This window comes from Brienomyrus brachyistius, chromosome 7 (genome assembly GCF_023856365.1).
Source record: "Brienomyrus brachyistius isolate T26 chromosome 7, BBRACH_0.4, whole genome shotgun sequence".
NCBI classification, from domain to species: Eukaryota; Metazoa; Chordata; class Actinopteri; order Osteoglossiformes; family Mormyridae; genus Brienomyrus; species Brienomyrus brachyistius.
The window spans coordinates 6,266,324-6,279,496 of record NC_064539.1 but is presented as its reverse complement, the minus strand read 5'-3'; positions in this window follow the sequence as shown (position 1 = coordinate 6,279,496).

Here is a 13,173-nt window from a genome sequence, read left to right as displayed (position 1 = left end):
GAGGGATTCAGGATCAGCTATTATCTGAAGTAGAGGAACAAACTCTGCAGCTCTGTTCAATGACTGGTAGGCAATTCCATCCATTTATGGCCACAACACACACTTTCTGTTGTTGCTTGTCAGCTGGTAATTCTTTCCTGGTGGTCACTGTATTTGATAGTGAGTCTCCTTGCCAGGGGATTGAGGTGTACTTAAAGGATGCAGGTGAATTAGCCAGCAGAATTGCACGCACATCTGAAAAAGCAGACCACGGCGATGGTTCCTGCACCCGATTTGGAACCTTCTTCCTAACCTTGGAATTTGCAGCATTTTCTCATTGACTGTGGGGTCCTGGGTAATCAGCTACATCTGCAGCTAAGAATTTTCAATTAGCGGGAGTTTTCCTGTGAACGCATCTCATTATGTCTCAGCGTGTGCGAAGGCGCGCAGCCCGAGCGTGACAGTTTGAACAGGTGTGTTGAAGCAGGATTTGTGAGCCTGCTGTGGAGAGACTGTAATCCGCACATTGTTATATTCCCATAATGCCAACTGACAATATGCTTATTTTAATTCCGCTCCTCTATAATGCTCACGAAAAGGCAAACTCTCAAAGACTCAAAAAGCTTCTTTTTTTTTCTGTGGCCGATCTCCAGTGGAGCTGCTGGTTAATGGACCCCACGGCTGCTCTCCTTCTGGGATTTGAATCTGCAGATGTCTGGCCACCCTTCTGGTGTGTTGATTACCACTGATTTGCCCTTTCTATAGTACATGGAAAACAGACCCAGTCTATCACATGCTCTAATACCTCTGGTCTATGCTAATACTTTTAGCTTCTAGGTTTGTACTATCACATGGCTCAAATCCACTGTAACTGATCAAGATTGAAATATCAATCATTTTTTTTCATCATATTCTATTTCTGCACTTTTTTCATGTGTTTGCGTCATGATCCCTTATTTGCCCTTGTTGGACTGTCTTTGCGGCTTGTCTATTTTGTACTATACAGCTCTGGAAAAAAATTGAGAAACCACTCTATATTTACAAAAAAAAAAAAGAAAAATCCTGCTTTTAATCTTGGCTCTGCCGGCAGAAGGTTATGCTGAGGTGCAGTATCTTCAGGTGGTGCAGTATCTTCAGGTGGTGCAGTATCTTAAGCAGGTGCAGTATCTTCAGGTGGTGCAGGATCTTCAGCAGGTGCAGTATCTTAAGCAGGTGCAGTATCTTAAGCAGGTGCAGTATCTTAAGCAGGTGCAGTATCTTCAGGTGGTTCAGGATCTTCAGGTGGTGCAGGATCTTCAGGTGGTGCAGGATCTTCAGGTGGTGCAGGATCTTCAGCAGGTGCAGGATCTTCAGCAGGTGCAGTATCTTCAGCAGGTGCGTCGTCGTCTTCCGCTGAAGGAGTACTAGGCAAAGGCAGTGGGTGTCTGGGTGCGCGCCTGAAGAACATTGTGATACTGTAGGTAGTTGCAGGTGTTGTCTTTTCATATGCATATCATTTTCACTGTCTCCATCGACTTTTTAATGAATATACAAAAAACCGAGATAGAGTGAAGCCGCGAAAGTCGAAGCACGAAGTGGAGAGGGACGACTGTATTCCACACAGGCGCACACCTATAAATTGAGAAATACGTGAAACAAAAAAGTGTGCTGTGGTCTCTTAATTTTTTCCACAGCTGTGTGGGTGCTCACCTGAACACCGTGTTCTTGCTGATGTATGCCTGGGATCAATAAAGTTCATCTTAATCTTCATATTAAATATGAGGAAATATCAGTTTTGGTTTCATTTCCAATTTCTTTCACATTGTACGCAAACACGCGCAGAGAAAATGAATTCTATTGGCCAAAAGCTTTTCGTTTTCCCTTTGGTTTAACTTCATTTGTAATTGACACACGAACTCTGCATGTGTGCGGATTTGCATGATTTCCCTGTGTTTGCGTGGGTTTTCCCAAGGTCCTCTGCTTTCTTCCTGCACTCCAAACACCTGCAGTTAGGCTAATCGGTGACTCTGAGTTTGCCCCCTGTGATGCCTGAGACTGGTCTCCTTATAAGCTGGTAGAGAGTAAGCAGCTGGAAAATACTGTACATGGACAGATGGATGGATCATGTTTTGCTAATATTAGTGACATTCCACAAATTGCAGGTGGCGCAGAATCATAGCGGAATTGACACCAAAGCCAGTGTTTAAAGGTAGATCCGGATTCTTCCTCAGTGTTGCTTACGCACTGCGCTGAAAGGGATAACTTGTCTTTTGGGATTCTTGATGACTTAACCCTGATTAGCTTTGACGTACTCGAAGCTGCTAACTGTCAAGAGGGAAGGAAGCGGTAGGCAGATTGATCGAGGCTCCTCCGCGGAGCATTGATCCCACCCCCAAGTGTCTCATTGATCCTCATTACCATGGTACCCAGTGACAGACTCAGGAACCAGTCTTTAGCTAGGGTGGCTCTATAGGCCCATGTCCTGCTGGTGCCCATGACGTTCTAACCAGCTGCTAAAGGTGATCGAAGATGTTTTGATATAACATGAACGTCGAGTAGATGTTTAGATGAAGTCTTTGCTGCCTCACCGAACCCTTGAATTGCACTTTCAGTTCTTGTCTCAGGTTAGTGGGTGTTCACTTGGGATTTCGGCCATGTAACTCTGGCTTTTCTCCCATCACTCAAAAATAAAGGGGTCTGGTGACTTTAAATGGGCGGCGGCGCGCGTGTCTGTGCGTGTGCGTGTCACATGACTGAGTGCTGCTCTCAACTGATGTCTGCTTGGACAAGCTGTGGATCGCTGTGACCCTGATGCCTTCACTAAAAATAGAAAAGTGAAGGGAGCCACATGATACAAGACCAAATATATGACTAACTATAAAGACTAAATCACCTAAAACATTAAAGAGACATTTTATAAATATAACATACAGGCTGTGTGACTATATATTAAAATTTCATACCATATAAAAGTAGCGAAATCCATCTAATAATAGAAATTCTTATTCTATGTCCTCTAATCCTGCATAAAACTTTATTATTAAGTCTTTGGTCAGACTTTACAATCCTTTAATGTGGGGGGGTTATGGAAATGGATCATTTATTTATAAAACGTCTGCATAATTATATGATTTATGCAATATATATTCAAGGAGGACCCCCCCACATGCACAGATTTTTTTTACATTTTTTAGTTACTAGTTTTTAGTTACACATTTACATTTGAGGAATTAAGAAAAATATATTTACTTACAAAATGTGGAGTCTGGCACACTTCAAATTCATGTTTTTATTTGCAACTTCATACGTCTCTTTCAGCTCGTTACACACTATACCTTTATATCGCACACTCAAAATGCACCCCCTGTGTATTTTACTACAGCTGCATGTTTTACATGCATGCAGTTTGGCAGGTACACACATGCATGCATATGCGCAGCAAGTGCATGTGCCATGAGATCATCGCATGCATTGCTGCGGTAACTCTGATATTGCTAAACCATATGATGTCATTCGCTGTGCGTAATTAGATTTTTCATTCTGATCGATACCTGCTGGCCAAAAAGGATGATTGTGTTGTGTCTGCCCATTAATTACAGCGAGGACACGTTCCCAGTCGAGTCTGGAAGTGCATTTCTGCTGTTTCTTTTCACCCTCTCATATCACAGCTCATCCTTTTAAGGTTCCACCACCCTTAAGGCTGCTACAGTACAAAACCACACTATTATAAATGCCGGGGACAAGCAACTGAAGGCCGGCTAATGGCTTTAATGAAAGGCTGGTTTTAAGATTTAGTCCGATAGGCTAAGTGAGGATTCTCAAATTCAGCGACACAGTGGTTGTTTCTGACAATGCCAACTGAAGGCTAAGAGATCCCATAGGTAGCTTCTTACTTGCACTGGTTATTTTCAGCGTATTTATGCTGACAACAAAATGCCAATGTGCCAACATCGAAGACTGGTACAGATCTCTTGCCTGCCTTGTGAGATTTCACTTGATTTTTTGTTTGATTATTGGCTTCTGATCGCTCCCTTTCATTCCATACATTGATGCTCTGCATCTTTCCACAAAGGAACCCAGCCAATGGCACTTGAGAGCGTTTACTGTTTGGACAGTATTTAAATTCTACGGACAATACTGGTAAAAGATGTAAAACAGTTCAGTTTTACATTTTAGAAGGAACAGAAAGCATATACAAGAAAAGCACAGATATATGCACAGTCAAAGACCAACAATACAATATAATACAATACTGATATATTACTAAGTGAGTCCCGTTCATGTTTGTTTGGTTTGCCTAACTTTTCTTGCCTCTCCAAAAATTTCGAAGAAAGCTTTAGGTTGTGTCTCTCCTATGAATATCCTGTTATCTCCATGGTGCTTATTCAGGGCATATAATTTGGCATCCATCCATCCATCCAACTTCCGGCCTGTTATCCAGGACAATTTCACAGGTAATACTCTATATCACAGAATATGTTATGAAATATAGAAAATAGCAATCACACAACAATCACAAAAATGTTAATCATATTTAAAAGGATCATTCAAATCATGCACGTACCTTTGTAAGAATGACAGTACTAGCCGTGTCATTGTTTTAGGAATATAGGCCTACTTTAGGTAAATAAGTTCATCCAATCGTTTTTTCTATATTGGATATGTTTTTTATGAGAATCATGAGAAACAGGTAACGAACAATACAGCCTTTGACAGCCTACGCTGCTTTGGTTATCGATTTTGATTCAATTAAGTCTTGTTTGAAAGTAAGTAAAAGCAGTAGGTTTCATAAGTGCCACATCAAACCACGGCTATTTGAAGAGCACTTACTGCACGGTGATGCTGAGCTGTCCATTCATAAAATGTGAAGCATGCCGTAAGGAGCTGGCGACTTAATACTTATATATCCTGGACATGCATTTGTGCCATGCTGCCTGTTGCATACACGCATACTGTATATATAGGTGCAACAAAGAATTGGTTTTCGCAGTTCATACCTCTCTCCAGAGCACCTGTATTGTCACATTTCATAATGCACACGGTTTAACGGCGGTGAAATACGCCTCTCTACCCCCGTGTCTCGCTCACAACCTTGTGCAGTTACAGTGAAAGGTGCTTAGAAACACTAAACAGGGAAGACGTAGAATGAACAGGTGACTGATTGTACTGTAATATAAAGATAGCAGACAGGTGTGCTGCACCGACCAAGGACTTGTTGGACGCACAGTGGTGGGGGGGGGATGGTTGAGTGATGGGGGGTACCGCCAAATAGCCGGTGGATTAGGGGATGTCATTGTTCCCCAGGCGGTTGGTTTTAGCTACAATACTGGTGCACCCAGGGTTCGTCTTCGCCTGTGGCCTTCTGTAAGTTATTGCTTTTCTATACCGCGCCTACGGTACTTATTGCGATCAATGACCTATGCAACTGCATGGCAGCAACACGAATTGTGAATTAAACCAAGAGCCACGCAACAGCTAAATTACTTACTATATTACCTTTACTAACCTTGGCTGCGACAATGAGCATTGCGTTTATGCATACTGCTTCATTTGCATTCGTATATGTGCCTTTAAAATGATTTCACAGCCTCTGTTATAGATTCATGTCCTAAAAATTCAGACAGGCTAAGAAAATAGACTAACAGCAGCATGCATGTGAATAGAATTGAGTGCAACATGGTGTAGAAATGGCTGATCCCACGTTAGTTTTCTTCATGGATAATTTTATGAATCGGTTCATGGATTAAGGTGGGTTGGTGCCATTTTAATTAGCTCCCCCAAGTTGGAAAACGTCTCGGGGAGAGCTGGGGGGCGAACGGACATTGGACATTAGTGTCCTGCGGGTAATGTCTTGGATGGAGTGGGGGTGCACGTTTTCTTCCCTCTCCCTGCGGACTGCCTGGTCGGTGTAGTAAGAAGAGATTTACAAAGTCCCAGGTCAGTGCCGGCAAGGGAAAAGTAATTATGTCTCCGTTGTTGTTTGTCGCTCGCTCCTGTGATCCGTTTCTGCTCGGTTTCCATTTCCCGTTCTCGGAGGTCTGATCTGCCGCCTGCTTTATTTCTCATTCGGGTAGGGGGGGATTACGGGAAAGTTAAAACCACTCCACGCTTTCCTGCTCCCCTAGAGACTCTCGGACTCCCAATGCACTTTCGCGGCGTCTGTGAGCCGGCCTGGATGCGCACTAGTCTGCATGGGCTAAGCAGCCCTGGGATCCTAGCCCAGCGCCTGGATTGAAAACCACTGATTGTTTCCTTCCCTTATGTGGAACGCTTTAGGAAAAAACACATACTAGAAACCAAATCAAACTTAAATAAAATGTCCATAAAAATAAGAAAAAATATGCGTTTAATAAGCCTAAATTACAATGAATAATAATTATTTTACTTACTTCGCCGCCTTGTTAATATTTACAGTATCACTATATATACGGACGTCCAGAAATACCTAAGATGTCCTTATTTGCAAGAATTAGCCAATTCATCTTAATTACCCATAGGCGTTATAACCCCCCCATAATCAGAACCAGCCTACACTACCCCACCCCCGGACCCCTTAAATGGGTGGAAACCTCAACACCGCCAATGTTCAACAGAAAGTTATGCCTTTGTAATTACGTATTATAACAGTAGGGGTCCATCCATTGGAATGGGGCCAGCAACAAGTGCATGTCCTTAACCACAACGCCACCTGCTGTTTATCCGCAGAGTTGGCAGAAGAAGAGAAGCTCTTAGCTCTGGGTGAACCGCGGTCTGTCCGCTGGTGTGCAGCACTCCAACAATGTACTTGGACTCATTTCTCAGTTACCAAACAAACATGTACAAAACCGCTTTTAGGCACCGAGTTTCCCGCTAGCACACGTACCAAGGCAGACGCGAAAGTCAGGAGGAGGACCAGGGGCGATTGGCGACTTCCTGATGCTGTTCTTCCGCTTTAAATCTCCAGCCTCGGGCAATCCTATTACCAAAACACCTTTTCCAGCTTCAGGTTTATCTACTCTTGCAGCTGTCCCAGAAGCCACGGTGTGACATGATTTGTGTACCCTATATTACCCTCAAAGCTAACTGATAAACTTTAGAGAGTCAAACAAATTTGCCTTAATATTTTTTCCATACATAATTTACTGACAGCTAAAAAATGCTGGTAAATGTATGATCTCATATAAAGTTTAAACTTGCATTCAAGTTTATTATCATTTTCGTGCAGACTTTCTGTGTCCTTTCTTAATGCAAATGAAAAGTCGAGTTAGATATACGTCATTCTAGTGGAAAACTTAAAACGAGGAATGAGACTTCAGCAGCGTCGAAGTCATTTAAAAATGCTGAAATTGCTGTTTTTTGATGCTATATGTAGATTCCGTTTTTATAGATTGTTTTTGTTGTTAATGAAAGGCATTCTGGCACAATCAAGTTTATGTTGCAATTGTATTTCTTGAAAAATGTTGTTGTAATTAACGTGTTATTAAAAAAACCAACGTCACTGGACGCATAAAAGTCTAATAGTTCATATCTGTTTGTGTTTTAGGTGATGCTAACTTCTTTAACTTCTAGGTGATGCTAACTTCTTTACTAACGACAACTTGGATGCAACTCAGAGACCTCATTCATTCATTCATCCATCCATTCGTTTGTTTATTTATTTATTGCCTCAAACCATTCTTGCTATGTTTGAACATCCCCTTTATTGCAAGCCACGCCGGCTAAACACATTTATTAAATGCGGTGCGCGATGCAGCTTATTTTATAAAAAAAAAAAAAAAAAAAACATATGTTTTAAATTAAAATGGCCTTTCACACATAAATATAAATTACCAACATCGAAGACGGAAAATTATTTCAAGTCTGAGTTAACAAGTGGTTGCTACTGGAAACGGTAGCTCGCTTTACAGCGATGTTGTATTATATTCTCAATTTGTCCCTGGCACAAGCATACCGCTTTTGTTCCGTGGCTGTATGAATAGAATGAGCAATGGTTCCTTCCAAACGCTTAACATTTAGGTTTAAACAAAAAGGAAAAACAGCATTTATGTGTTTTGCATTCATATCACAGTTAATCACCGGTAATCACAGTGATTATTTTGAAAAGGTTTAGTTTAGATAATGCGAGGGAGCATCACGTATATTTCACGTTCTCCTGAAATTCCCCGGGCTTCCTGACGCATGTGACCTGAAGGGGGCAGCAGAGATCCACATTGTAGCCGCCTGCTCCAGGTCTACTGCATCACGCCGGGGCAGATACAAGGCATCGATCTAAGCCCACTGGGCGACCCAGTGGTATTTGGGATGGTGCAAATAGGCTTATTTGGGGCAAAATAGTGCTCTGAGCTGAAAGAAGTAATACATCGGTGTTTTAAAGACTTTTTCTTGTAGTTGCAATAGTAGCATGGCCATTACGTCTTTTTAAAATATCTTTTTTTTTTTAAATAAAGAAGAATGTAATTATTAGCCCCATGATAGGATGCAAATAAATAAATAGTAGGTGTAATTACTTCCGAGAACACCACCTGAAAGTTACTTCCTTTCTGGCAGCTGCTTTAAAAAACCACACTGGGCTCCAATGATTTGCTACATTTGCCAAATAAGTTGAGTGCATTTAATTTCCCGGTAAAACCCTGTTTTATCTTCTTTTGCCCAACAGGGGTTTCAGAGTTTAATACCACTGAATTGATTTAGTTTCAATCTTTGTGCGCAGTGGTATACAATCTGTAATTTAAAGCATCTCATTAAATTTAATGTAACACAAAGCCTTACTATAGCATAATGAAGCACACATATGCAGTCTGGCATGATTGTTTCACATTGAGTGTTTTGCCTTCTCAAATCTTGCATTCTCCATCCATCTTTCCATTTCCTCTAACTGCTTGTCCTATTAAGGGTTGCAGGGAGTCCGGAGCCGATCCCAGAGGCTACTGGCACAAGGCAGGCAATGGGGTGCCAACCCATCACAGGGCGCAAGGCAGGGAACAACCCAGGATAGGGCGCCAACCCATCTCAGGGCACAAGGCAGGGACCAACCCAGGGTAGGGTGCCAACATATCACAGGGCACAAGGAAGAGAACAACCAAGGATGGGGCGCCAACCCATCACAGGCCACAATGCAGGGAACAATCCAGGATGGGGTGCCAACCCATTACAGGGCACAAGGCAGGGAACAACCCAGGATGGGGCACCAACCCATCACAGGGCACAATGCAGGGAACAACCCAGGATGGGGCGCCAACCCATCACAGGGCGCAAGGCAGGGAACAACCCAGGATGGGGCGTCAACCCATCACAGGGCACAAGGCAGGGAACAACCCAGGTTGGGGCACCAACCTGTCACAGGGCACAAGGCAGGGAACAACCCAGGCTGGGGGACCAACCCGTCACAGGGCACAAGGCAGGGAACAACCCAGGTTGGGGCACCAACCTGTCACAGGGCACAAGGCAGGGAACAACCCAGGATGGGGCACCAACTCGTCACAGGGCACACTCACAGGTTGTAATATAAACTTCAACTTCCACTAACCTTGGTACCATTCTTTCCACAATGGGACATCCCACCAGGACATAGTGACAAATATCACTTGGCAATGGCAGCTACTATTAAGCATTAGGTTTCTTGTCCCTCACCATCTCTGTTTCTGAACATTTCAGGGGCATTTTTATTGGACAACATTGATTCACTTAACTCAGCTACAGTGTGCACTTAGGGTTATGGGCACTGTGCTGTCAAAATAGTACTTTTTTACATTAATACAATATGCGATTCACTGTTACGAGATTTCAGTTTATCGGTGTTTATTCCAGTAAAAATATGCCAAGATTCATCAAATCATTTATTGAGTGCAATGTGCATAATGAATGCCAACTGCCAGTCATTAACATACTGTAAATACGTTCTGTAAGTCTATAAGCTGTTGTGGCAATTGATTATATTTTTACTATCCTTCTCAGCAGGGAAAAAGCTGAACTTAAATATTAGGTTTACCTTCAAAAACATACAAGGCCAACCTAATGTTATCCCGAAAATATAATTCTTGCAAACAAAAAGCCAAATTAAAGATGTTTTCTTTTTTTCCTTTTATTGTATTTACTGCGCATTTCAGCACAATAAGCTATACATGAAACTCCATGTCCATTGCAGGAAACATTAGCATTAATATATGGAAAAGAAAATGTTCATTTTTATGTCAGAGATTGAAATCAGTGCTTTTACCCAATAACCCAGTGCTATCAGTAAGAGAACACAGAAATGATTATATAAATATTTTATATCATATGAACCATTTACGTCTGTAAGAATTTAATATCTCTCTAGTAGTCATACCAATAGCTGTAATCTGATTTAGTTCAAAACCTATAACAATGGTAAGAGGGCAGAGATTTCTAGTAGTCAATAGTTGCTGTGAAGATGGAGTGTATTAAAAAAAAACTTAATAAGCAATATATTAAGGAGATCTTTGGGATTTAAAAAAATATTAGAACAGACTCCTAGCGACAGAGAGCATAACTGTTTGAGAGTAAATAACCTTTGAGTTGAGCTTGTGTTCTTGAAGCATGATGCTCTTTGATGTTCCCGTGACCCCACAATGCAATGCTGCTGCTAGTTAGAAATATCTTTGTTTTTTAATAATAACCATGAAAGCACCTGGTGAACATACAGAGAAATGCCCTCTTTGGGCCTGATGGTCAGTTTGTATCACATTCGTTTCACCTGTTTGGTTTAGGTGGATGAGTGTTGGTAATTTAATGAATGAATGAAATATATTATTTGCCATGCGTGGAAGTACACTGGAATGCTTTTATTGATGTGTTCCATCTTTCTCTCTTGAGACTTATACAAATATATGCACGCTTGAGGCTTGTGGGAGTTTTACTTACACAAAAATGTTCTCAGGATGCTTGGACCCATCTCCCCTACACTCTGACTGGTTATCTCTCTGAACCAATCTGACATTTATCTGGTACCTCTGGCATGGCACCCAGCACAGGCCCAGTGGACATTTTATTACTTTGCTGAGGATGGGATTTGAACTGACAACCTTCTGATCACAGCAACAGCGGCATCACACACTGAACCACACACCACCCCCTTCTCACTGGTTTCCTGTACTTTGTGGGATAAACTCTACACAAGCACAACCACACAGAGTTGAGAATGGGAACCAAAACCACAACCTTGGAGGCGTGAGGATAAAGGGCCATTGTGACTTGCCAATCTAAAATGGAACAAAATCAAGGACAAAATAGGTCGATTTTTCTTAGCAATCATAATGCAAAGAAGCAAAATGCAGTTTTGTCTTTCTGTCTCGTGCTTTTAATGAAATCCTTGTTTAGAAAACAAAAGAGAAAGAATACTAAAAAGGAATATGAAAATAAAAGTAAGAACTGGATGAAATTCAAGGATGAAGTCAATGACATACAATGAATAAGGACAAACAGAAACTAGCTAGAGAGCCTGTTCTGTGTTCTAGCGAAGTCAGACTGAGACAATTTTCATTTACCCCCCTTTCCCAGAGCTGTGGTTTCTGTGGTAAGCAAAAAGGCAGGATAGTGCAAAACTGCATGTCTGCGTGTGTGTGTGTGTGTGCATCCGTGTGTATGTGTGATTAATGTCACCACCAAAGGAGACCAGTCATATATTATAATCCGCAGGATGTCCCTGTGGGGTAAATTTCAAGCAGTCACTCTCTCCAAAGCATTATAAATTGTTGCTTATGGATTTAATCAATTTGAGGCACCTTGTGAACTATAAATGAGATTAATTTAAAATGGGTTTAATTCTTTATTAAAAATGTATTGCTAAATAACTAAGTATTATTTTAATTCCAATTACAGATTGCTATTTATGCTGCATCTCAGGGTAAACACTCTCACATGTAAATACCACTAACCTCATAAAGGCTTGGGTACAGTATGTGACAGAACTGAACTTTGTAGTCACCACAGGAAAAATGTATTCTTACATGCAAATTCCCGAAACGCTGTAATGTTTATGTCAAGGATGTAATCATCATTTTTTTCTGGGTTGTTGTGGTGGTGCAGCGGTTAGCGCTATCGCTATTTAACCAAGGTAAATTGGGTTTGTTAAATTCCCTGCATGTGTGAATGGTATGTGAGCGTACCCTGTGATGGGTTGACGCCCCATCCTGGGTTGTTCCCTGCCTTGCGCCCTGTGATGGGTTGGCACCCCATCCTGGGTTGTTCCCTGCCTTGCGCCCTGTGATGGGTTGACGCCCCATCCTGGGTTGTTCCTTGCCTTGCGCCCTGTGATGGGTTGGCACCCCATCCTGGATTGTTCCCTGCCTTGCGCCCTGTGATGGGTTGGCACCCCATCCTGGGTTGTTCCCTGCCTTGCGCCCTGTGATGGGTTGGCACCCCATCCTGGGTTGTTCCCTGCCTTGCGCCCTGTGATGGGTTGGCACCCCATCCTGGGTTGTTCCCTGCCTTGCGCCCTGTGATGGGTTGGCACCCCATCCTGAGTTGTTCCCTGCCTTGCGCCCTGTGATGGGTTGGCACCCCATCCTGGGTTGTTCCCTGCCTTGCGCCCTGTGATGGGTTGATGCCCCATCCTGGATTGTTCCCTGCCTTGCGCCCTGTGATGGGTTGGCACCCCATCCTGGGTTGTTCCCTGCCTTGCGCCCTGTGATGGGTTGGCACCCCATCCTGAGTTGTTACCTGCCTTGTGCTCATAGCTTCTGCGATAGGCTCTGGTTCCCTGTGACCCTGAATCGGACAAACAGGTGCAGAAAATGGATGGATAGAGATTACGGTGAACGTGTCCATTAACATCCATAACTATTCATCCAGTACATAGTTGCCTATTCTGGGCAGTATGGGGTCACACTGGGGCCACATATCCACACAGATAGACATATGGGAAAAGAATCACTGAAATCACAGCTGTAGGAGAATAAACATATTCATTTATTTAGCTCGCTGCTATTTAGCCTGACAGAAACATACCCAAACATAGTACTTGACCTACCAAAGGATTTTATTAAATGTGCACACTAAAGAAATGTACTGTCAAATCCTAGCTCACAAACAAAATATAGCCAAAAACTATGTTTGTTGCTAATTGGTTACGCACTGGCGTAAATTATGCATTAAAACGAATGGCATGACTGCCTGTCTGTAAGCACACTTGCATAATTAACAACTTATAATTAAGCAGCGAAATAACTGACTCTATAGACCTTGCAGGGCTCGCCTGCAGAATATAAACAGGTCGTC